The sequence below is a fragment of the Dermacentor silvarum genome, chromosome 1 (genome assembly GCF_013339745.2).
Source record: "Dermacentor silvarum isolate Dsil-2018 chromosome 1, BIME_Dsil_1.4, whole genome shotgun sequence".
NCBI lineage: Eukaryota > Metazoa > Arthropoda > Arachnida > Ixodida > Ixodidae > Dermacentor > Dermacentor silvarum.
This window is the reverse complement of record NC_051154.1, coordinates 351,112,194-351,136,646: the sequence shown is the minus strand read 5'-3', so window position 1 is coordinate 351,136,646 and position 24,453 is coordinate 351,112,194. Positions and strand designations below refer to the sequence as shown.

Genomic DNA, 24,453 nt, shown 5'->3' with positions numbered 1-24,453 from the left:
CTGCTCTGGCTGCCGATGCACACCCGAGTATGGCGAACACAATTTGCAAATGTGAAACATCCGTAGACTGGTTGTGCCATCTACTCAGCAGTTGGTTAACGTAAACTGTTACGGTAGATTTTGTTTTACAGCATAAGCTGTTATGGGCTCATTCCAATGGCCATTTCGGTTGGCGATGGTGTCCGCCGCCACCGGTGTCCATAACCGCTATTGCCGGAAATGAAAAAAAAAAAATACCCAGTTCCCGCCGGGATCGAAACTGGGCCCGCTGCGCGGGATTCAGATACTATACCACTGAGCCACGCAAGCGTTTGACATCAGGCAGTGGAAAAATGCCCTATAAACATGCCCTAGTGCACGAGGAGACACGATGATTATGATAATGATTTAATTGCATCCCCTGTGAAACGGGGCTGTTACAAATGGCCACCTAGCCTGGTTGATTTATTCAGGTGTGCTATACGCGTGTTTGTCTAACATTTCTGTATACATCTCCTTAATCTTTTTTTTTCTTCCTTCAAAATTTGCCTTGTGCTGCTACCTATGACTGTAAGAGATACGGTTGTATCAATCTCTACCCTGCTTTTTTTTCCACCAATACACGCAATGTGACAAGCGCGTCACGTAGCATCGATAACCTGCACATTTTGCATTGCAGTTGCACATTATTTATTACACCAGATAGAACGCCATGTAGCAGTTGCACAGGTAACAGTACAAGGCAGAAGATATGAAGAAGAAAAAGAATTTTAAGGAGTTACATGAGTATACATGAATGCTAGAAATAATATATAAGTGTACCTGATTAAATCAAGCCGGGTAGTTGTCTATAAATCATTATCATCAGCAGCAACAGCATCGTATACTGCCACTTCTCTTGCAATGTGAGATGTGCGCAGTGTAGCGTCTATACGTGCACCATTTGCATTGCACAAGCAAATTATTGCACCAGGAGGCACGCTATGTAGCAGTTGCATAGGTAGCGTTACGAAGTAGATGGAGAAGTCTTGAGGAAGAAAAAGACTGGTAATGTACAAATATTGATGTAATGAAAAACATGTATGGCATACCTGATTACTTCAAGAAGCTGGCTGATTGTTTGTCACCATCCCGTTTCAAAGGAAATGCCATTATATCAAAATCGTCAACATTAGCATCGTATCGTGCCATTTGGCACGCCATGTGACATGCGTGCCGCCGAGCTTGGATATGTACGAAATTTGCTTTGCAGTGTGATAATATTCCACCACGTGTCTCAACATGTATCAGTTGCATATAGCAGTTGCATGCTGCATGTAGCTGGACCTGGTTAACTCAAGCAGGCTAGGCGACTATTTGTCACCAGCGCGTTTCGAAGATGCCAATAAACCATCATCATCAACAACAACAACAATGTACCATGCCCTGGGTCAAGGGATGTGAGATGTGCTCCACGTATTCTGGATACTTCTTCGGTACACGTTACGGCACCTCCTCACAAGCTACGAACCACTGCTGGAGAAGCGAATCGTAGAGCTACGTGCGTGGCTGCCACCAGTCATCATCGGACTCGGCAAAGGTTGTGCAGCGAGCAGTACAAGCCGCAGCTCACCGTCAACACCTGGCGGACAGTTGAGATCGTTCTTGGGAAAACGAGGCAAAGAGACTTCACCGTGATGACCCTGTTGTGCGTGGGGCCGAAATTGGAGCTACGCTTGAGCTGCTCCTCCAGCTAACGCTGTGACTGCTGCATGTGCTGCACAGGCCTGTAACTTCTTTTTTATAAGACACATGGAGCAACAAAGCTTCCTGACTGCTAACTACTTATACTACTAGTGTTGCTCTCATCTCCCATTTTCCAACATGGCACAGTGGCACAAGAAGCCTGCAGGTATTTCAAACGATGCAGAAATTGAAGAACTTCTTGTAAACCCTTATTCAGAGGACCTCAATGTTGATTACAAGGTTTATTCAAGGGTGACTAAGAGGCCTTCTTGCCTGAGCAACACCAGCTATCCTTATTCAAAAAGATTCATTGGTGTTATGTCTGAAATTTTGTTTGAACTTGTAAATTAAAAAGCTTATATTATGTTCAGCAACATATTGGCAGCAAATAGCATTTCAATTTAAAGATTTGCAATGCTTCACTTAAACAGCAGTGAAATTTTTCCTTTCGTAATAACACCTGGTACCCAAATGGTTAAGGAGTGTCCAGCATTGTTAGCTCTAACACAAAGCGTCGTGAACATGTCTGTTATCTGTGGAAAAAAATTTTGCCACTAGCATGGTGTGACTGTTTGTGGTTTACCTCATAGAACAGAGTTGATCTGTTTATGAATAAGTGAAGACTACATTTTTATTCATTAAGAAAGAATTGTATCCTTCACTAAATTTTCCTTGGCTCCATGATGTAAAGTCTCAATGTTGGCAGATTTGCTGTGGTAATTTTGGGCTCCATTTTTCTTCTTTGGACATAAACAAAGAGTATTTTGAAGAAAAGTTTCTTGCTATACAGATTGGTGAAGCACATGCAGTTAAGGTGTTCTGAAAGATCCCTTTTCTTTTCACACAACATTCCAGGCACTCATGTCACAGTGAGCCGTGGTGGCAGCAGTACCTGCTGGGCTGTCCTTGTGGTGACCCTTATTATGCGCCGAGCCCAGGAGCTTGAGCTTGCAAGGGACAGCGTGTTTGTGGATTCCACAGCTTCTTGTGACGCGACCAATGCACTGTCTCGCTGGTGCTGTCCCTGTCGCAGTACTGATCCACGAGCAGAGCACCAATGGCTACCTGGCAGCATTCGAGCTCCTCAAGGACACCCTCATCCACTGTGCTTTGGAGGTCAAACTGTGGGTGAGGCATCAGATACAGATGTTTGTAAACTTTGGGTACAACTGGCTGTCCAATGAGTACATGACAAGAAAATCTGCACTTATCTGTCATCTATGTTATACATTTGACACACATGTACCATTACCCGACCAGTAGAAAAAGGTGCATAGGCCATTGCTTAATATGCAACTTCACTCTAGTTTAGCACATGAAACTGCCATGAACTGAAACTTCCCAGAGAAATGAACTCTCCTATACAACTTCCATTACTGCTTTCAAACAAACCTTTCTGTTTTAGCATGCTCTCAGTAAAGGTGGATTATGGACTTCGTAAGTGCACCGTCAGGGTTCCCATAGAGCAAACGCATTTTCACGACCGATTTTCAAGACGAATTTAGGCCACAAAGTTTTATTTTCCAGACTAAATTGCTCGTTCCAAGCTACTCTACCCGATTCTGGAGGCCGCCCAGTTGGATTTTCCGCTGGCTCAGCCAGGCTTGCCTTCCAGTGGCCTGCTCTATAGCCTCCAAAAGTGGGAGGCACACACACCATTTTTCAACCTCGGAGGCCATGCCCGCTCTACCTTAGCTGACAAAACGCTTCAGGGGACGGCACTTTTTTCATTTTTATTTCTTTTTTCGGTCAGCACTATTGTCATAATCACTTAGTGCAGGGTAAGTATCTTTTTCTCCTAAGTTTAGGCAGTTTCGGTTGCTATTTTGCACGTGGTGTCCACAGAGCAGGTGTGTCTCAGAGACATCACATCTTTGTGTGTGTTTGTGTGGCTTCGCATTTGTGTGATCAGTGCCACTGCCTGTGCATTTGAGAGAGCCAAGTGGTGCAAAGTGACGTGGCTCGTTTCTTTGATCTTCATGGCGATCTCCGCCAACCATGGAGGAAGGAAAGAGTGAGAGAGGCCCTGACCAGCACGGACGTGTTGGAGAAAGGGTGGCGGAAGTCATGTGCTGTTTTTCGCAAAGGATTACTGGGACAGGTACCCCAAACATCAATGCTGCCACAGCAACCACACCCCAGAAGCTCTCGCTGCTGCTCTCGGCTTCTGAAAAGTGAGATAAAATTTTTCTGCCGCGTCTTTTTCGCAGCACATTTTGTTCGTGAGACAAGCCAATTTTGGAGTGTGGTGTGAAGCTTGAAATTAGTGTTTCGGGTCTGTGAGTGTCAGCCAGCAACAGAGACACTCAAGCAATCACAGTGTGGGTCTTCGTCGTCGTCTTCAACGTGCCATAGAAAAACACAGTAACACGTCTGCTTCACTAAAACTGTTACAGAACTTTCATACACTCTGTTCTGACGTGCTTCAGCAGCGCGCACTTGCAGCAGCTCGTAGCAATGCAAGTTCAAAGCTTGCGCCTATCTGCTCCGGCGAGCTCATTGGACGCGCAAAGGGAGATGTCACACCGACATGGCTGCACTTCCGGCTTCAAAAACATCACATCAGGACCTCTCTTATTTTGTTTCTTTTCTCCATGCAGCCAACGAAAATCACCAACGCGGTGATGCCCTTGCCAACTGTATACAGAGACGACATCACTTGTGCAAATCCCAGCAAGTCTGATCACCTCCAAGCGTAGTATGAGGCAGGGCATTATTAGATATTTTACGTCACTGTTAGCCTAATAAATTTTCTTTTGGGGGGGGTGAACGAGTTTTTCAGACTATTTTTCTGTCCCCGAGAGGTTCGGAAAGTCCGTCGGTGACTGTACTTGCAAGTAGTGCAAATAGCTGTGTTTGAAATAAAAGCAACAAAGGAAATTTGCAATGGCACAAGAGTGGTTGTAACACCAAAATAATGAGCATCACTAACCAGAAATCCTGGGTAATACCCAGAATTTATGGTTAGTGTGGAACTTTTTGGGGTAATTTCCAATCCTGGGTAGTACCGAGGTAAATGTAGAACTTACTTTGTTTCAAATTGACCAGATATGCAAGTAATCACTATAGCTTGTTAAAAAAAGTAACAAAGTTAACACTCATCAATTCACAATGAAAACGTGTATGATAATAGTGTAAATTAGGTGGCAACAAATTCTCGGCTTGCTGATCTGTCATGAAGCAGGGGACCTTTTCTGTGTCCTATCTGTGTGTGACAGCTTTTGCACTTTTATTCTATTATGAATACTGACTGGTTAATACTCTCCTTATGCGAAATTTTGTCCACAGCAATAGAGAGTCGTTTCTTGCCTTCAGTAAGCAAAGCCTCTCTCACTTCCAACATCTCTGAAACTTTTGGTCATTATGCCATGGTTGATGAGGAGCTCAGCATTTACCAACATCATCTTTGCAGTTTGTACTTTCTGCTGGAGGAATGATTTCGCTTGAGATAGTAAAGCGCCTTGATATTGAGAGAATAATTTCTTTTTTGAAAGTAGCAGAAAACCCCTTTTGTGGCAGCTTTGCAGCACATTACTGAAAATGTAGCAGGACTGATCTTTTGGTGCAGTAATCACATCACTGGAGTATAGAAGAACTTCATTTTTGGTAAATGAGAGGGAAAGAAATCACATTACAGAGTACAAAAGGAAATATTTGGAGTGTTTGAATAGGAATACTTTGAACATTGTCCTTGGGCACATAAATAAATTCAACAACCTCCAAATGAAATTCAGTAGAAAAATTTTAAAAATGCTTTCTACACCAAATCAGTACCGTATACAGGGTTCGTACAGGTTTCCAAGGCAAAAATTCAAGGATATTCCAGGACTTTCCAGGACCTGTCACAGGCTTTTCTACGTCTCAAAGCAGCATCTAAAGTAGGATTTCCTTACTCTAACATTTCCAAAAATGACTACTTTTATTGCACTTGCAATAAATAAATGTATATCACAACTATAATAAAAATGTCTAGCCTTGATAACTTCTCAAGATCATAACACAAAATGAACGCTTACAACAGCGGCTGAGATGTCTCCAGTATAGGCTGGGTAAAGTTCACCAAAAATATTCAAAACATTCAGCATAGGGTTATTGCACAAAAAAAGAAATAAATGCATTTCCCAATGATGTTAATAATGTCTAGCCTTGATTATTATGCAAGTTCACAACAATACCAAAATAAAAAAAAGTTCACGAAACACGAGTGCTCCCAACAGCTACTCTGACTTCTCCAGTATTAACTGGGCAAGTTTACCGTACAATTCCAAACCATTCAGTGTAGTTTGCTACACATCCATTCTATTATAACAAATAAATTTATATTGCAATTTTGTAAAACATGTCTTGCCTTGATCATTTCTCAAGTCCGGAATATTAAAAGTTAACACAACTAACACAACAGCTGCTCAGGCTTCCGCAGTTGGTTCATCAAACATTTAGAAAACATTCAGAATACCATATTTTCCAGTGTATAAGACATGGTTTTTTTCGGAATTTTTCGTCGGTGCGTCTTATAGAACAGTGCCGACCTATGTACGTAGTTTTTTTTTTCGGGAAAACTGTCGTCAAAATCGGATACGATCTTATGGCCACGCGAAGCACGCTGGTTGACTTAATTGCTACTGGTTCTGTGCGTGCTATCGAGGTGCCGGGTTCTCGTGATCAAGTTCCCGAGCGCCGTGCGAGAAGCATGGATCAGCAACGCAAGCGGCGATAGGCCGACCATTAGTCGATCGACCCCGAAGTCATCGCATCTACAGATCGGTCTCAAGATACGGCGCGCGCCGCTGCACAAATTACGCAGTTGCTACGAGAGTACAGGCCCAGGCTGCCTTCCCGCTTTGCTCCCTTGTGCGTGATTCGGCTCATCGTCGCACCATAGAGAAAGAAACTCAACAAGACGAGACACTCGGCGAAAACTGGCAACAGGAAACATGTCACGCTATAGTATTGATCCTGAACGTTAGCTGCTGCGAGCATCAAAAAAAAGTGAAATTAAGTTAACAGACATCGTTTTATTTTTGCAATTCTTTGCCACGAAAACTAAAATGTTTTGCGTATAAATTAACTTAAACTTTGCGACTTATTTTTCTTGCGCTACCTAGTGACAGACTCATGCGTCATCCGCCAGACACTCCACCGAAGCGAGTGAGGACGGCTGCACATTTGAGCGCTCGCCCGCGGCGACCCGTCCGTCTCTTTGTTTTTTTTTTAATGTAGTCTGGTTTCTTCGGCTCCCGGCATATTCTTGCGTTCCTTCTGCACTGGGAGAACACACCACTGCACTATTGGACTACGGCAAGGTGAGAAATTTTGTTTCACAGTCTACGACGCAATTAGGCTTATGGCACGGGACCGAGACTTAAGACGCAGTTAGTGAAAAACAGCTCGGCTGTCCTGGCGCAGTTAATTTGAGTTAATGAATCGTGCTGGGAGATGTTTCCAACGCTTCCTAGGGGATTATTGTAACTTATTTTGGTGCTGTTGAGGCACACTGGTCGCGCAGCGGGCTGTGACGCAGTTAGCGATAAGCAGCTCCGCCATGGTGACAAAGTTAGTTTGGCGTGTAATGAATCTTAGAGGGACAAGTTTGTGACGTTTTTTGTGGCCACACAACAACATATACCTTCTTTCATTACTCACGCCAGTCGAAAACGCTATGGGCGATTGCCACGAGTGATAACATGGCAGTGTGTTGCTGGCGCCGGCAGAATGCGCAAAAGATGACGCTGAGGAACATATGAGAAACTTGTAATTCACAAATTCCGTCTTCTAAAGTACTGAAAACAGGCTTTGCACCCACGCATTTGTCTTGAGTGCGAGTAGATGGCATTCTGCGAACGTCTAGCATGGTCCGGCTGGGAGCCTCTGTTGCGTCCGTCTCTGTGTATGTAGTGTACCCTCGTGTCACACGAGGCGAAGTTTTGGAAACGCAAAGTCGCTCGTGTACTTATGATGCTAAAGTGCAGGAAATAATGCCCGGAAATGGGGGAATGCTTTGAAATCAGATGTTTTTATATTTTATGGTATTGTTTAGGGTAAGTCGGGTACTTTCTACGCCATGTGTGTAAAAGCGAATTGCTTTTGATTGTATTGCCGCCCATTCACCGCTTTTGGCACGTTTCGCCTCTACACGCAGTATTCCTATACCTACATACCAAAATGACACATGCTTGTAACATGCTGTTACACGCTTGTAAATGTAACATGCTTGTAATTTACTTTTTTTCAGCTGATGCCGTCCGGTGGAGCTTCCTACGGGAACTACTCATTACCTGGGGTCACAACGTTGGATGAATGCACAAAAAGCGTGGAACGAGCTTTTATATAGAGCAAAATAAATATTTCTGCATTTAACAAGGGGTCTTGCGTCTACTTTGTGAAATTGCATGTGGCACAGATTTCATCGGACTTGACAAGATCGTTCGCAATCATTTTTACCAAATAATAAACCGATTCCGCACGAAGACCATGCACGGTAAGGCAAAAGAAAAGGAGAGGGGGGCGCAGCCAGCGTGCTAAAATGCGCGTGCCCAAAACTGAAAAGGGAAGTGATTGATGCCGACCGCGTGGCGTGCTGCCATCAATTAGGCCGCTGGGCTCTATGGAAATGTCCGCTCTTGTTGAATAGGTGACCCGTAAAACGAGGAATTGCAGGGAATTGTGGGGCGCGCCGTCTGTTAGCTGCTTCCGGTTAGACGGACGACTCTGCGGCATCGGCGGCATGCCCGGCGCAAATGTTTTTCTACGCGGTTTCAACTGTCAGTCATGCAAAGCTTTCCGTTCGCTTTGTCGACCAGCAATGTCGTACCATTCATGCAGCTGATTTCTAGGTTTCAGTTCACTCTGGGCGCGACAAGCCAAGAAAGGCAAGAATACGCTTTTATTCATAAACGAACTCTGGTTGTCGTTTCGGAGGCCTTTTTTGTTTCTGCCAGGTTTAGCTCTACGACATTTGCCGCTGCTTGGACGCACCGTCACTGACTGCTCTGCCTGTGGGTCAGACAGACAGATGAAAAACCTATCTTTATTCGATAATTTATCACACGTAATTTATCACACGGAGTTTTCAACTCAGAAAATCGGGTGCTGAGGCGATGACTAGCAACCTGGCAAATACTGCCCTGTGATCATCGCTGCAATCGTCAGTAACGGTGCAGTTAGCGTAATTAGATATTGAAGTGCTCAAAATGTTTGAAAACTGCGCGCTGTCGACGGCATTTCTTGGTCGAAACTCGAGGTTCATTTGAAGTGGTACGTAGTTAGAAGTCTTCGCTTGTTTTTGACCAAGATGGGGAAATGGCCGTATCGCCTACATATTACGGCTGCGCATTACCTCTGTGTTCAAGGAACTGAAGTGGGCTAGTTGGTTACGAGCATTATATATGTATCTCGCTGTGTGCCGTTTAAATTTGTGCCATAAAACCATGTTTCATAATACCTCTATATGTGCATACGAGTACTGAAATAGTTATTGTTGCTTGAGTCAATGCTAGAGAAAGAAATATCTTGGGGAATCATTCCATGTCGGCCCTTACACAGCATATTGCCACCTGATAAGTACGTTCATTTTCTTTTTGTTCACTGATGGTTCAGTTTTGGAAGTGGCAGTCATGCCTCTGATGCTTGTGCACAGTCGACTCAACAAGGGATGCTGCAAGGCAGTAGTTACATGAGTTAAGGCTTGAATTTGAGCAGCCAACGGCTGAACAGTCGGCCATGGTTTTGCTAGGCGCCTGCAACCGGGTAATCTTCGAGTGTGACAAAGCCGGATTGCAAGCGCATCAATAGGCTTCAAGGGTGAAGCGGTGGTGGCGGCAGCGCTTCCTCGAACCGGAAACACCGTGCAGACGGCGCATCCCAAAATTCCTCGCTCTTTTACGGGTCACCTATTCCTTTCTGTATGGTCGCATGCTTTCACTCGCACATACCGCATATGGCACACGGGGACAATGTTAACACCCTTGTCGACACAGAGAAAAAAAATTTATTTACAGAAAGGCAGAGAGGTCAGCCTGAGCTGTAACTTGCTCTGGCCTGCTACTCTACATTGGGGAAAAGGGAAGGCACAAATGCGCCTGGAGTGGAAATATATGTCACCCATATGCGTTTGCGCGTGACCCGTGTTCACGGAGCAAAAGATCACTAACTTTTTACTGCGATCAATTATATGGACACTCCAAGCGCATTTTTGCCGTCACAATCGCCTCCGTGAGGTTCCATATAAAGTCCAATGGCGATAAAATTGCTGCCAAGCGCCGTGCGTGCGAGTGAAAGCGTGCGAGGATGAGCCGGCAACCGCAGCTTAATCTCGCGCACGCGAGAGGAAGGCGGCCGGATGCGCGAGGAGGAGGCGACGGAGACGGGATGGGGGGGGGGGGTTGCGTTCTGCTTCTGCAGCTGCTGCTCACGGAGCTATCTTGAAAGTGATCTGCGACGCGGCCGAAGTGTGCGCCCGCGGGTGCCTCATCTTCAAAGCGATCTGCAATGGGCCGAAGTGCATTCTCCGAGTGCCGGTAGCTTTCACTGTTACTAGATTAATAACGGTGGGTAGCTTCGTATGCGCTGCGCTTTCGACATTTAATTCGCGTTGAAGCAAAAACCAGCGCGAAGGTTAATTTGCTCGCTGCCACTGGCGCACTTTCTCACTCAAACGTTTTGACGAGCTGCTGCGGTCATCGAGCGAGATGTTTTCATGTTTACCTGTGCGCGCGTGACACCGTGCTTGTTTATTTAGCTAGTAAGCGAATATTTACAACTTGATAGGGCCGATAAAACTACTATCCTTACTTCGTATAGCTGTCTACTAATTTGCTATCGCAATCAATGCTTCGCCTTTCGGGCGAAACTGCAACTTTTCTTAAATCGCTTACCGAAAGAACAGCTGCGTCTTATACACCGGTGCGACTTTTCTTTTGGAAAAACTGCCATTTTGAGGGGGGTGCGTCGTATACAAAGGTAACACTTATAGACCGGAAAATACGTAATGTTATCGCACTTATATTATCATAAATAATATTCTAACAAACCTCCACCCAAAGGCACTGACCATCAGTGGTAAAGTTGCTCCACTATAGCTCTCTTTAGCTTCACTAGCTTCACCTCGCGCGCAAGGATGAAAGTGGGACAAGTCAGACTGACGGGCGAGGAGTGAGACGAACGATAGGGTGAGGAAAGCAGCGTAAACACTGCCAGTCGAGCCAGTATCGAAGCGCGGCACGAGTCTCGCTCCGTTCACGGTTTGATGCGGTGAAGCCTTTTATTTTTTTCCCCGCAGTTCTGCAAAACGGAACCATGTGTGCTCGCGCCGGCATATAGTTTCTGAAATGGGGAGTTTGTCAGATCGACGCCGATCTTCAGAAGGATCGCCTGTTGGCTAGTTGGTCTAACATAGTTACTTTCAAATATAGCGCAATTAAGTACACACACACACTGAGACACGACAGACGCGGACGAGCGCTTACCAACTGTTAATTTCAATCGACAAACCCTCCGATTTATAAGGTGAACCACGTACACCAGTGTCACGCCCCCTTTCCTATGTGAGGTGATAAAAACAAATCTGCCTCAGACAACAGAGTTCAAGTAGTTCAGCCGTGTAGTTTGTAGATTTGCCTAAGATAGTCGTGTCTTAGTGTGTGTGTACTTATTTGCGCTATATCTGAAAGTAACGATGCCGATCTACCACAGAAAGGAGGTCACAATGTCCAGATCAGAGTGCATTGCTCAAGAAATTCAAGGATTTTAAAGGATGGAAAAAAATTCCAGGACTTTCAAGGACCTTGAAAATGCACTTTTCAATTACACAAGGGTTTTCAAGGATTTCAAAGACCCGTACGCACCCTTCGTATATTTCCTAATTTCCAAACAAAGTAAAATATAAATGTGGCATGGAGCACGTGTTAATTCGCTCTGCTGTACTCACTAATATATTACTGTGTGAGCGTTACAGGTATAGTGAAAAACTGTCCAGGTGAACTTATAACATGTTACCATGGCTGCCTGATGCGTTTCTGATTTCAGAAGAGTCAACTCATTTTCTTTTTAACTTCACCAACGGGACAGCATTAGTAAATGGAGTCGTCGCTGTCATAGTTGCTGCAAAGTTGAATGTGTATGAGCCTTAACCATGCAGAAAAGACAAAAAACAACTCCTCATTTGCTTCAGCTTAGCTCTACGTGTGAACCGTTGCCTGGACACAAGTAACAGCAAAAAAAATTTGCATCTTCTGTTGGTGTGAAGTATACTGGGGGTTAATCTGTTTTATTTCAACACCTTTTGTGCAGGCTCGAGAAGATGCTTACCAGAGCCTGAAGGTCTGTTCATGGGCTGTGCACATCATGAACGAACACAATCCTACTTACCTTGATATCATGCGAGGCCTTGCGTATGAGCTAGACCGTGTGCAGAACGGACACAATGCAGCTGGGCTTATGCTGGCCTTCAATTGACAACTGCTGCTGCTAGGACACCCAATGTACATCAAATACGTGTGCAACCGACGAGCATTGCCAGACATCGACCAGGGCTCACGAGAGGCTCCAAGAGGGTGCCTGCAGGACACGCCCATCAGCTGAGCCATCTGCCAAAAAACACTCCCTCCAGCACAACATCAGTTAGAATGGATCTAGTGCAAAGCTGCACTGAAAGGTCCCAGCCTCCAGCCTGGCGGGTTCTACGAATGACCTCAGAACAGTATCAGTACCTCTCTGCCTACGTCAGCAGAGTTCAGTCAAGCTCCTCTTTGCTTGCTTCTTTCCACAGGAACGAAGCTAGACTACATCACAGTGCTCTGCTTACTCAGGCAATAAAGATTCCTTTGTATCGCAACCTGAAATGCAGGCCCTGAGCATCCGAATGAGTATAAGGCTGAGGACATCAGCATAAAACTGTAATAGCTCCCTTGCTGAATTTATTGAAAAGCAACGATTTTACAATTGTTCAGATAGCCAGATCCTTAAACACTATACAGTATAGACCACTTATAACGTAACCGCTTATAGTGCAGGACCGGACATAGTGCGGTCTTTTCAGACTCCTGTTAATTTTCCCATAGCACTCTATGTATACACATATAGCTTATAGTGCAGTTGCGGGAAACGAAATACCGGTTACAGTGCGGCTGCCTGGGAGTACAGAAGTCAGCAGAGACGGCGAACGCTCCCCTCAAACGGGCGCCCCAAGGAGTGCTCGAGGAAGAGAGACGAAGTGGAGGAGAAGGGCACGTGGTGCGAACGAACAGCCAGTGAGGCTGAAACCAGAATCTTGAGTGCGAGTCGTGAAATATCACGGCGCGCATAGCGAGCGAGGGCCACGAAACTGCCAAGGCCGGCCTTGGCTCGCTTCACGATAACGGCAGTAAACGAAACTTCAGGGAGCGAGCGGCGCCTGCACGGGGAAGGGCGCACGCAGACCGTGGAATGTGAGGGAGGAGGGCGGCAGGGAAGCGAACTCCGCCACTTCGGTCGCTCCCCTCGCCCTCCCTCACTTTCGACTGTCACCGTGCACGCCCGCCCCCGCTACAGCCGGCCCGACGCCAGCTCTGCAAAGTTTCGTTTTCTGTCGTTATCGGGAAGCGGGCGTTGGCCAGCCTGGGACAGCGCCACTGCTTTCCTCTGCGCCGTAGCCGCAGCGTGCAAGGTCAACTCGTGACTAGAAAGTAGAGGAAGCATAAATGAGAAAGAAGGGTTCACTGCCATTTTCTACGCGTGGCTACGGTAGCGTAGCTGAGACGTTGGCATGTACACGCATGTTCCAGCGCAACGCAGAATCGGCGACCTTGCCATTTGAGAGAGGGTAAAATTTCCGCCGCGTTTTTTTTTTTCACGCACGACATTGAGGGGTCTCTCTCCTAAGCTTTTACTCTATGGTGGTGCCGGCGCAATGCCGGTCGGAGGCGTCGCCGCGTGATTTGGTTCGAATTAACGAGATTCGACTGTAAATTGAATGCAAACATTGGTCGCATACGCGTGGCGGCTCAGTGCACATGTTTTGCATATGTGTGGGCCTTGAAAATTGTTGCTTTGGTTATAGTGCGGTACTGCTTATAGTGCGGATATTCGCGACTCTGGCGACTTACGTTATAAGCGGTCTACACTGTAGTAGGTCATCCTGAAGGCCAATTGTGAAGGAATAAGCATGAGCTCTTGCAAGGTGCATAAATTCTTGCCTGGACAAGTATGCTGTGCAGCTCTTGAATGCGACATTCTTCAAACGCTTATGCTCCAGTCAATGTGAACATAAGGTAGCTCAAGATAAGCCTGTTTTGGACTCTAGGATTTTACTTGAAAGAAAGTGGGCTTTTTAGTGCCTAATGATACCAATGATCTGGCAGCCACTATACAGGGAAATGACATAGCAAAAATAAAAGCTTGGCTAATTGTTATATGTTGTACATCTTACAAAAACGGCACAAACTAAATGACGCAAAAGAAGAGGAACAGACGGGACTAGCACTGACATAGCAAGGGTAGATATATACAAACACATAGAAGTATTCATGAAACACAGTAATTGTTATATGGGAGAATATGCACATGTAATCTAATTAAAAGGTAAGTGAGGCCCAATCACAATGTAACAGAGTTACAGTGAAATGACAGCTACGAGGTAGTGTAACGAGTGTGCAAGTTTACCTGAACACTTGGTCTTGTACTTAAGATGCAACTAGGAATGGTGAATAATCACAGGGCAGATTAGCATTATGTGCGCATAGGAAAATTACAAATGAAGATCCCGAGAGATAAGCCAGGCAATGCTTTCAAGTATAGGTATTCTGAGCAATATATCTTCTGACAAACGAGGAATACAAATAAGTTGGATAGCTGGCTAGGGTAAGTAGATGTACAGGAGAAACAACTCGCAGTGAAAAAAAGGAGTTTGAAAATAATTTGGCAATTAGTAGGCAAATAACATGCACTGAATTGGCACAATTTAGAGGACACCAACCATTGAACTGTGTTGAGGAGCAAAGAATGGGGAAATATTTTTCATCGTTGAAGTGAGGTTGCGCTCTTTGACAATGCCCAAATGTGACAGCAGACCTGCCAAGTTGACCTCCCTGATGTATGTACAGGGAGACAATTAATGAAGCTAGTTAGCGTACGACACAGTTATGTTAATGAACAACACAATCACTGAAAAAAAAAGCATCTGAGACTGGTGGAAAGGATGCAGAGCCCACTTTCACAGCAGCACAGGAAAACTCTCCAATGGCATGGAGGAAGCCTAAGTCGCAGAGTGCTATCCTGCTGCTCTGCATAATAAATGCTTTGCAATCGTGTGCCAAACACTACCAGTGATGTGTGAAGTGAATCTAAAGCCACCATCCTGGATTATTGCATGGCTATTTCTCCTCTCATGCATTTTTTTTTCAAACTGTGTGTCTGTGCATTGGAATAAAATTTTATTGAAACATATTTGTTATATGTTCACATGTTCTAAGATCCATTGGGAGCCATCTGTGAGACTGTACCAACTGTTTGCTCTGTGCTGGTCTGCTCTCAAAGTGCCTGAATGGAACTACAGTTTTGCACTATAAATTCAGAGTACACGAGCCAGTCTCTGTTGTATGGCAATTCCTATTGATGACTCCTTCAATGCCAGAGCACCACAAGTACTGGCCGCAGTAAGCTTGACCAGGTGTAATTAATGCTGTCAACTGGCCTTCAGGACAACAGTCCTGCACTGTCCTGGACAGTCTCACACTGTCAAAACAAGCCCTTGCCAAGAATTCAGAAGCAAGAGCTTTAAAACGAAACATGACAATTATTCATACAAAAGGCTTGCGCATTGAGATAGGGCCTTTGCCAAAACGCTCTTTTGTATTGCTATGCAGCAAGGATCTCTGACATTGCATCTGGCTGAGTTCTTTTGTGATAAGAAGCCAACCTGCAGGTTACTTGACACTAACAGATTTCATCGTTTTCTTTGTTACTTGGAAATATAATGGTGCTAAGATGAGGCAGCTCTCATTTATGTGGATCATGTGTACATCACGAATCAGTTGAGAACCCGAAGCTACATTATCAGTTAACGGTATTGCACCACTTTTTGGGGTGGCTAGTTTTTTTTTTTCAGTGCATATTACTCTTTCTGCTAAAAATATTACCCAATATCCCTGAGCACTACACTAGTGCCAACGAGAATGGACTACTGGGCCAGCTGGAAAAGATTCATGTTTTACAGCACAAGAACATGCTCGTGTCACCCCTGGCTTTTCCTTCTGTGCGACGTTTTACACTCTAAATGGTGAAGTAGGCTTGATAGCACAATAACAACATGCAAGTCTACTGTTGCTCACGAGGACAACACTCTGCAACATACTTTTGAATGAAACCATTTTCATTTACCACACTTCTGCATGCACATACAATTAACTCAAGCTTACTTCACCATGTCTTGAGAATTAGGAGCAAATTAACTGCTTCCCTGTCGGTACAAAGTTTCTCCTTAGCTAGTTATCTCCAAGTTATAAGACTCACTTCATACTACTATCAACTGGATAACCTCTCCATTTTGTTTTGTCAGGTGGTTTCTCTGGAGTCTCTTGTTAGCATACCGGATGTGAGTCAAGTATTTCCACTAGTGCTCGTGACCACAAAGCATTACAGAATCCTCTGCGCATTTTTTCAGATCATATGCCTTGTTTGAATATGCATTGCTTTAAAAAAATTGTTTAAACAAGGCCAACAAAACCAAGACATGTTCGTATACAGTCGAATCTCGATAATTCGAACTTGAAGGGGCCCGAAAATTTGTTCAAATTAAAAGAAGTTCGAATTAAAAAACAACATAGTTTTGAAGTATGCGAGCACCATAGCACAATGCACGAACGGTGTGAGTCGTGAAATATCACGGCGTGCAACCGCCCACGCCGGCCAACGCTTGTTCCAATAACGGTAGCAAACGAAACTTCAAGGAGCCGACGGCACTGGATGGCAACGGGTGCGCGCTGCACGCGGAGACCGTCGAAGGTGAGGGAGGAGGGCGGCAGGGAAGTGGATTTGGCCTCAGCAACTCCGCCGCTTCACAGGCTCCCCTCGCCCTCTCTCTCAGCTCCCTCCCCTTCGACTGTCTCCGTGCGCGCCCGACGCCGTGCCGACGACGCCGTGCCGCAACGCCGGTTGCCCCCAGCCGGCCGGCGCAGATTAGCCCGCTCCCTGAAGTTTCGTTTTCTGCCGTTATCGGGAAGCGAGCGTTTGCCGGCATGGGTGCCGGCGCCACCAGTCCAGCCAGCCCGGCACCAGCTTAACCCGCTCCCCGAAGTTTCGTTGTCTGTCATTATCTGGAAGCGAGCGTATGCTGGCGTGGGCAGTGTCGTTGGCCGGACTGGGCCTCCGCCGCTTCATTAAGGGGTCTCTCCTAAGCTTTTGCTCTATGGTGGTGTCGAAGCAATGCCAGTCGGAGGCGCCGCCGCGTTATTTGGCGCGATGCTGAGAGCATTGTCGGTCCGCGGTATGTTCGAATTAACCGTCGCTAATGCTTTTGTGTTCGAATTACCGAGCGTTTTCGCTTATTGAAATACACAACTTTGACGGGACCACAACGTGAGTTCGAATAAACCAGCAGTTCGAATTAAGTGTGTTCGAATTAACGAGATTCGACTGTATTTACAAGATGAGGAATGATTCGGAAGACTGCGCTCCTGTTCCTGCTTCCTTTTCATAGACGCCTTTGCATTCATGGGATCTGGTAGGTATTGTTCGTTTCTTTCTTGCGGGTAGGGGGGGGGGGGTTATACACATTTCATGATGGTGAATGTGCTTTAAAAAACTTCTCCACAATATTTATATGTATTACGGTGAACTCACATAGCAAGCAAAAATAAAAATATTTTCAGACGGAGGCCTCGGGTGTGCACCTGAGATAATAATAAAGGCGAGCACCGTGGTTCCGTGGGGTTTCCACTTTTTATAACATTTTGCTTACACTTGGTACGCATGCAAATTCTCATTTTGCTTCACTGCAACACCTGTATGCTTCACCGCGGAAGCCTCAGGTGAGCTCCTGAGATAATAAAGGCGAGAACCGTGGCCCAGTGAGGTTTACAGTGTTCGTAACGCATTGCGTACACTGCGTACACATGCAAATTCTCACTTTGCTTCACTGCAATACACTGTATTCTTTGCCGCGTTACACAGATGCATTGCGTTGAAGCCATAAAAAATTACAATTTTACTTTTTTCCATAACTTGAGAATCACAGCAGTCTACGTTTATTCTAATAAGAGACAAGACAATTACGTGTTGGCAATGTGCTTTTCTTTTAATGGTGTATCGCCTTGCTGCTGACGGCATATAAGCAAATCATATCCCACGCAGAATGGGGGGTCAGAGCTAAAGCCGCATTAGTGGCAGCAAAAAGTGCTTATGATTTGAGCATGGTTTAAAGGCTTTGCACACACATCTGCAATATATGCAAGCTTCTCAAAATTTAATCCGAGTATCTCCAAGCAACGGCAAATAACATTACCTTGGTTCTGTCCAGCTACGTGGCATTTCCATAGTTTTAAATCTTGGTCCATAATAGTAGGGACATCCTGTATATTGAGCAGTGTTGAAAACTGCACTTTTCTTAAAATACTGCTGAGCTATGTCGTGTCATATAGTATCACCTTAGATGCCACGTTGATATAGTCCTTGCATATGAAAGGACAGGGGAAAATTTAAATACAGGAGCTTCTGTATTGTGGGCCAGGGGTCAAAGTCATGCTCTTAGCCTGTAAAAACCATATGGAAAAGCTGCTAGCAGAACCATTATGCCACTTTTTCAATTGGCTTAACACAGTAAAGTCAATGCTCCTTCACTAAATCAACAGTGCAAAGAGTGCAAAACAACAAACATTTTTCTAGGTGAAGTGTTTATTTGTAACAAAATATTTGTGTAAATGTGCAACCATGAGCAGCTTGAGAACATCATAAACTTCTTTAAAAGTATTGCAAAGTACAAACTGCCTGCAGCTTGACACCATAAGAAAGTTGAATACTGACAGAAGTCGATGTGGCCGTAAAGTAAAATACAGTTAAACCTGCTTATAACGAATTCCTGGATATAACAAAGTTTTTCTATTCCCCACCGTTACTCCATAGAAGCACATGTATTTGAGACCTCTACGTAATGAAGTGGCAGCGGGAGACCCCCTTGAAATAATGAATTTTCCCCGCCGACAACCTAGAGATTTCGCCCCAAATTTTGTCATTTTTGCGCGAGCAGCAAACAGAAGCACCTTCTCTGCTGCGACAGAATGCAAAGCGGCGGCGGCGCGCTTGGCACGCTCGAATTCATGGTGACTGCGAGGCGAGAGCGAGTGCCCGTGTGTGTGCGTGCAAGCGTGCGCGAGGCGGGCCTGCATCCTTTGACCCAGCGATCTTGCCGCCGCGGGCATGACCTTTCCCCCACCTTTCATTCAAGCCTGATCCCACTGCTTGCTGCAGCTGGCCTAGCCCGCCAAACCTGACTAGCCAAGCCGGCACTCTCCTTTTCCTGTTGATGTTGCCAAAGGAAACAAAAAACTTTTTTTTTCAATGCGCTCGCAGTGCCACTCTTTGGTTACTGCGCAAGTCTCTGCGCTTCACTTCACTAACCTGACACTAGGTGACAATATACGATGTTACGACGCCATCGTATCGCTCGCTCTTCATTTCTGATGCCTCGCGATTGTGCGAAATGACACGCGTCCACGCATCCAGTACCTGGTGTGACATTCCAAGGATGAGTACTTCGACGAAGAAACGCAAGAAATTGACCTTGTCTGCAGTTCGATTTGAAGATAAGCCCGCGCAGGCGCACACTTTTTCCACATCGCAGATCGCTTTCAAGATACGGCGGCTGCCGCCGAAGTAAATGCCTTTCTCGCCTCCCCGCCATGCCTAGCGCGGAAACGCGTTTCCGCCACCACCCCCTTCTCCCTTGCGCGTTGACCCCCACAAGCTTTCACTCGCATACACAGCGTAGGGCGCGCGGCGACGGTGTTGCTGTGTTTGGACTTTACAAGGAACCTCAAAGCGACGTCCACGGTGACGGCACAAATGCGCTTCGCAATAAAATGTGCTTCTGCATGGTTACTAATCCGACGGCGACAGCGAAGTCGCACCCCCTACCGGCAGCTTCTCTGCGTAACCAGGAACTTATCTCGAAGGCCATGCTTTTGTGCGTGGCAATCGTCAACAGCTGTATGAGCAGGAAATATGTTCTAGTTGCCATGCTGTAAGTTCACTATCGCTGGCGGCTGTCGTCCTGGCGTCGCAACTTGAGAATCGAACGTCTGCGCACATGAGATTTTGCCGATTTTTGTGCCTGTGTGTGTAGAACAAGAAAAATAGTACGCACTAACCGTTTGGTGGGCAATTAGTGACTATGGCTGAAGTGGTCAGCCAAAACATGGGGTTCAATGAGGGCTGGGTGGGGGAATCTTTGCAACTACGTTTAAACCGTAATTACGCATTAAGCGAGTACGTATTAACGAGGTTTGACTGTACTATCCTTACTTCGTATAGCTGTCTGCTAATTTGCTGTCGCCATCGATGCTTCGCCTTTCGGGCGAAACTGGGACTTTTTGGTCATTGCAATTTTAGTGTATTGGGAGTAACTCTTGCGCGATAGTACATACGGTAAGCGTTTCTTTTTCAAATTTTCGTGCCGAACCTGCATATAACGAAATCCTCTTTATAATGAAGTTTTTCTGGAATTTGTCAATTTTGTTATATCCAGGTTTAACTGTATATTTCCCAAGTGATATAAATAGCAAAAAAGTAAGTAAAGAAATACATATACAAGCAGACTAACATGACACTAAACAAGAACACAAAAAAGTACATGCTTTCTTTATTACGCAGCCAGTGACAGTAACCATGGCACAAGTCGCATGAGCCCACAGCAGTCACTTATATACGGGGTGGTCATTTGTAAGTTTCACGGAATTTTTGAAGATCGGCTGTTGCACTGCAGATAAAAAAATTCTAGTCCTTGAACTAGATTATTCAGAGGCAGACATTACTTGCATGAGAAATCAAAACACATTATCAATTAATTAACAAAAACTGACTAACTTTTTCATTAAATACTTTACCGCTCCTATTGCTATTTACAAATTGTAGTCAGTGGGTTTACAAGGAGCATGCACTTGGAATGACTTTGCAGAATGACACCAGCTTCAAGATACAGTAGAACCCCATTGTTACATTCCCGGGTGCTGCATTTTCCGGCTGTGACATCGTTTTCGGCCAGTCCCAGCATAGCTCCCATAAAACCCAATGCATTGGTAACCCCGCTGTTACGTCGCAACTATGGGACTGTTCCCACATCATGCGTTGCGAACTGCCACACCGCGCCGGCCCGAGCGGCCATTTTTACTTTTCATGACGCTTGGCTTGGTGGCTTGACTATGAGATTGGCAACCCAAAGTGCCGGGGGCGACACCTATGACGTATTTTCGGTTATCATTACTGGTGAGCTTTTCTTACTCCTAATTTAAATTCAAGCTAACTTAAACCTTTTAATTCTTACTCACGTAATGGGGACAGCAAAACAAACCATTTTTGCAAACTTATGTAAAATACAGTTTTTACCGAACAGAACCACTCTGACAATTGCACAGATGCACTTGCAGGTGTATGTATGAATCCAAAGTTGTCGAAAATTTTCTCATTCTACCTACTTTTACTGCATCAAACAAACTTGAAATGTTGTGCCATGATGGAACAGTTTTTGACAAAACTGGGCTGTTTGGCATGAAATGAACCAAGATACCTAAAAAATAAAAAAGTAAAGAAATACTATCTTTGGTGGAACTATATCGAAAATTAACATGAAAAATGAAGTAAAAAATTGCAAAGCATAACACCTGTATGCTGCTCTGAGCGATCTAACATGTGTTCTTCCTGACTTGGATTTCCGCCGCTCTGTTGCCCTTCTATGCCTCTTTCATAAATACTTCTATAACTCGTGGTCCAGCCGTTTGTCACTTGAAATTCCTTCTCGCACATCTAGGCGACTTCATAATCATCTCAGCTTCAGGTGCATTTTTGGCCGCACACAGTCATTCAATAATTCTGCATTGCCACGCGCCATCGCACTATGAAATAACCTTCCAAATGATATTGTTTCAATAAAAGATTCTGCCAAATTTCGTGAACAATTGCGACTTCATATGTTCTCTTGACTCTGAATTCATATTTTTTTTTTATGATTACCAGTGTTCCTATTTCCCTTCCAATGTACAAATTTACTTGTTTTTTCCTACTTAGTAGTTATTTTTATGCCTTATTTATTGCCTTTTTTCTGTAACCCCCCCTACGCAATGCTCCACTGGAGCCTGTGGGGTAATATGAATAAATAAATAAATAAATTCAGGAGACCAGCATAATCCGCCTTTTTCATTTTCCTGTGCTGCCCTCTGCCGAGCGCCGCTGGAAACGTTTTGGTAGGGTGCTGGGGCTTTCGCCGGTTGAATTGTCAACTTGCGCCCGTGTTAAGTGCGCATCGGTTGTGCGTTTCGTGGATCGCGAATAATTATGAATGGCTTCTGGGGGGCAGCATGTCGTTCCTGGAAGCCATGTAGCATTTACCAACCATATACATGTAGGGTGAGCAGGGCTGAGTGTGCTGTTTTGTTTACAGTGTGGCCGATAAAGGCACGGTGAGTTTCCTCTGCCGTAGCGGCTGCTTTGGAGTTTCTTGGCGCTAACTCCTGCACTTGCACCTCGCTTTCTTTGTAATTCTTTTTACACATTCTTTAGACATTTCGCATAAATAAGATGTTTTTGAGTGCGCAGCCTTCCGCGTCGAATTTAGAAAAGCGATGCACTTGTTTACATCGCCATCTACAGCCACAGATCGTTGTTAGCATAAAAAAATGGGGGAAAGGTGCATAAATGAAAAGGTGCTGATATGAAAGAATGTCAAAACGTAGAATAAAACACACATATCTGCTCATATGAGCCGCGTTGTTCCATCGTGAGACGAGTCAGTATAAGCGGCTGAGCCACTTAAACAATGGCGGCTGTGATCCAGTTACAAATATTGTGCTGTTAATTTATTACTGATTCTCGCTTTTCTTTAACTTCGCGATAGTTAGCTTGCGCGTGTCATAAAGCATTATTAGAGCAAACTGTGCTCGCATAAGCGCTCATTTAAAGGCCGTGTTGTTCTCCTGCAAAAACGCGGATGCCATCGCTGACACCGTTGGCATATAACTGAGCGAAGCGGCTGTTTATGCTGTTGTACCGAATGTACCGTCTCTTGTTTCGGGTTCGACGCAGAGATAAAGAGTACATCTCAGGAATTAAGAAATGTGTCAGCATGCGAACACGTAAAAACCCACCCATCTACGTTGTGAATACGACCGGCAGCCTACGGGAACGGTGACGTACAGATGTTGGCACAGGCGTTGGGCACAGCGCTGTGTCCCCGCTTGCAGCTTATTGTGTACACGACGATCGAAGCGAAGGGTAGTTTATTTCATATCGCTAAGGCTAGAATTCGACTATAAAAGCAGTTTCCTTCATTATACCTTGCTTACTTTTCCGTACCGGTCCGCCGGTAGCGGGTGCGTGAACTCGACGGCACCAGGCCTAACCTTCGCTGAACAGAATCAACATTGGCTCTAACTTATGTGAACAGATTGAGACGGTCGAATCTTGTGCATTTCAACTTCGTAGGCATGTCTTGACTCACTTTGAGCGCGATTATTTATATATACTAACGAAGCCGTTGCGGCTATCGCGTTATCGGTTCGACAGCCGATCGCGCGGGGTTCGGTCGAACGATGGTCGGCACGCTGATTTTATCGGTGCCGTCGACAAGAAAGCTCGTCGCAATACAACTCGCGCTCATCGGTTACGCCTTGTAGGCCTGGTATGATAAAATGGTCTCAGCGACACAGTGCTGAATGGTCGGCCAATCGTAGGCGTGCACGTCTTGTCGGTCTCGTATTGACCCAGTGTTACCGCGCCTTGAACGAGTACGTGAAGTCGGGCACACGCTGCCACTACCAGCGAGCGAGGACCGACGCTGCAAGCTTCGTCAGAAACGTGTTTTTTAGTGTCGTCCAAGTGTAACGCAGGGGTTTATCGATAAATTTGCTATTACAGCCATCAATGCAAGGCGGCAACTACGTGGTTCCCTGTGCAGTCTAGACGAAGCCCTCGCCACTTTCTGTTAAAAGTGGAGTTGCAGTCTTACGCTACGCACGTTTTCGGTACCGCAGCGACGTCGAGCTACCTGTGAAGTTTCAAGGAGGTACACAGCACAAGTTTGCACTTGCAGTAGCGCACGTGCGAGCGCATTTTTTTTTTCGGGGGACGTTCCCCCAAGACGGGCCGCACGGCCGCGCGCGCGACCCTTCCAAAACGTTTCGCGACTAATCCGCCAGGGCTGGGCGCATGCGCCGTAGCGCCGTGAAAAAGGCGGATTGACATAAATAATAAAACAACAATGTCACGAGTTAAAAAGCACATTTGTATCCGAGCAATCCGAATTCGGCTCTTTAAGAACATAAAAATGTCGAAATTATAAATGCACAACACTTGTTTTGGTTTGTGCTGTCCAACTTGGGCTCTTCAGGAGATTTTAGGTCCCATGCGAGAAGCAAGGCCCAGGTATTCTTTTCTTAGGGCATGTTGGTGCCAGGAAACTTGTGATAGGTGAAGCCTGCAAAAAGAACAGAATTCAGAACAAGTTTTAAGAACCAAGTTCCACATGCAACAGTGTGGCTTCATTTGAGCTTACATTTTGAGCTCACATGGAAT

The 24,453-nt window shown here is 45.4% G+C and overlaps 1 long non-coding RNA gene across 1 annotated transcript in view; it reads right to left on the bottom strand.

Annotated features, from left to right (window-relative positions):
• Nucleotides 1-1,455: 1,455 nt before the first annotated feature.
• LOC125942360 (uncharacterized) overlaps nucleotides 1,456-24,453 on the bottom strand; it is a 40,087-nt gene continuing 17,089 nt past the window's right edge. The window contains exons 3-5 of the long non-coding RNA XR_007465035.1: nucleotides 24,232-24,355; nucleotides 12,070-12,258; nucleotides 1,456-2,826 (exon numbers count right to left, since the gene is read on the bottom strand). This is a non-coding gene — a long non-coding RNA (uncharacterized LOC125942360). The remainder of the gene's footprint in view (nucleotides 2,827-12,069; nucleotides 12,259-24,231; nucleotides 24,356-24,453) is intronic.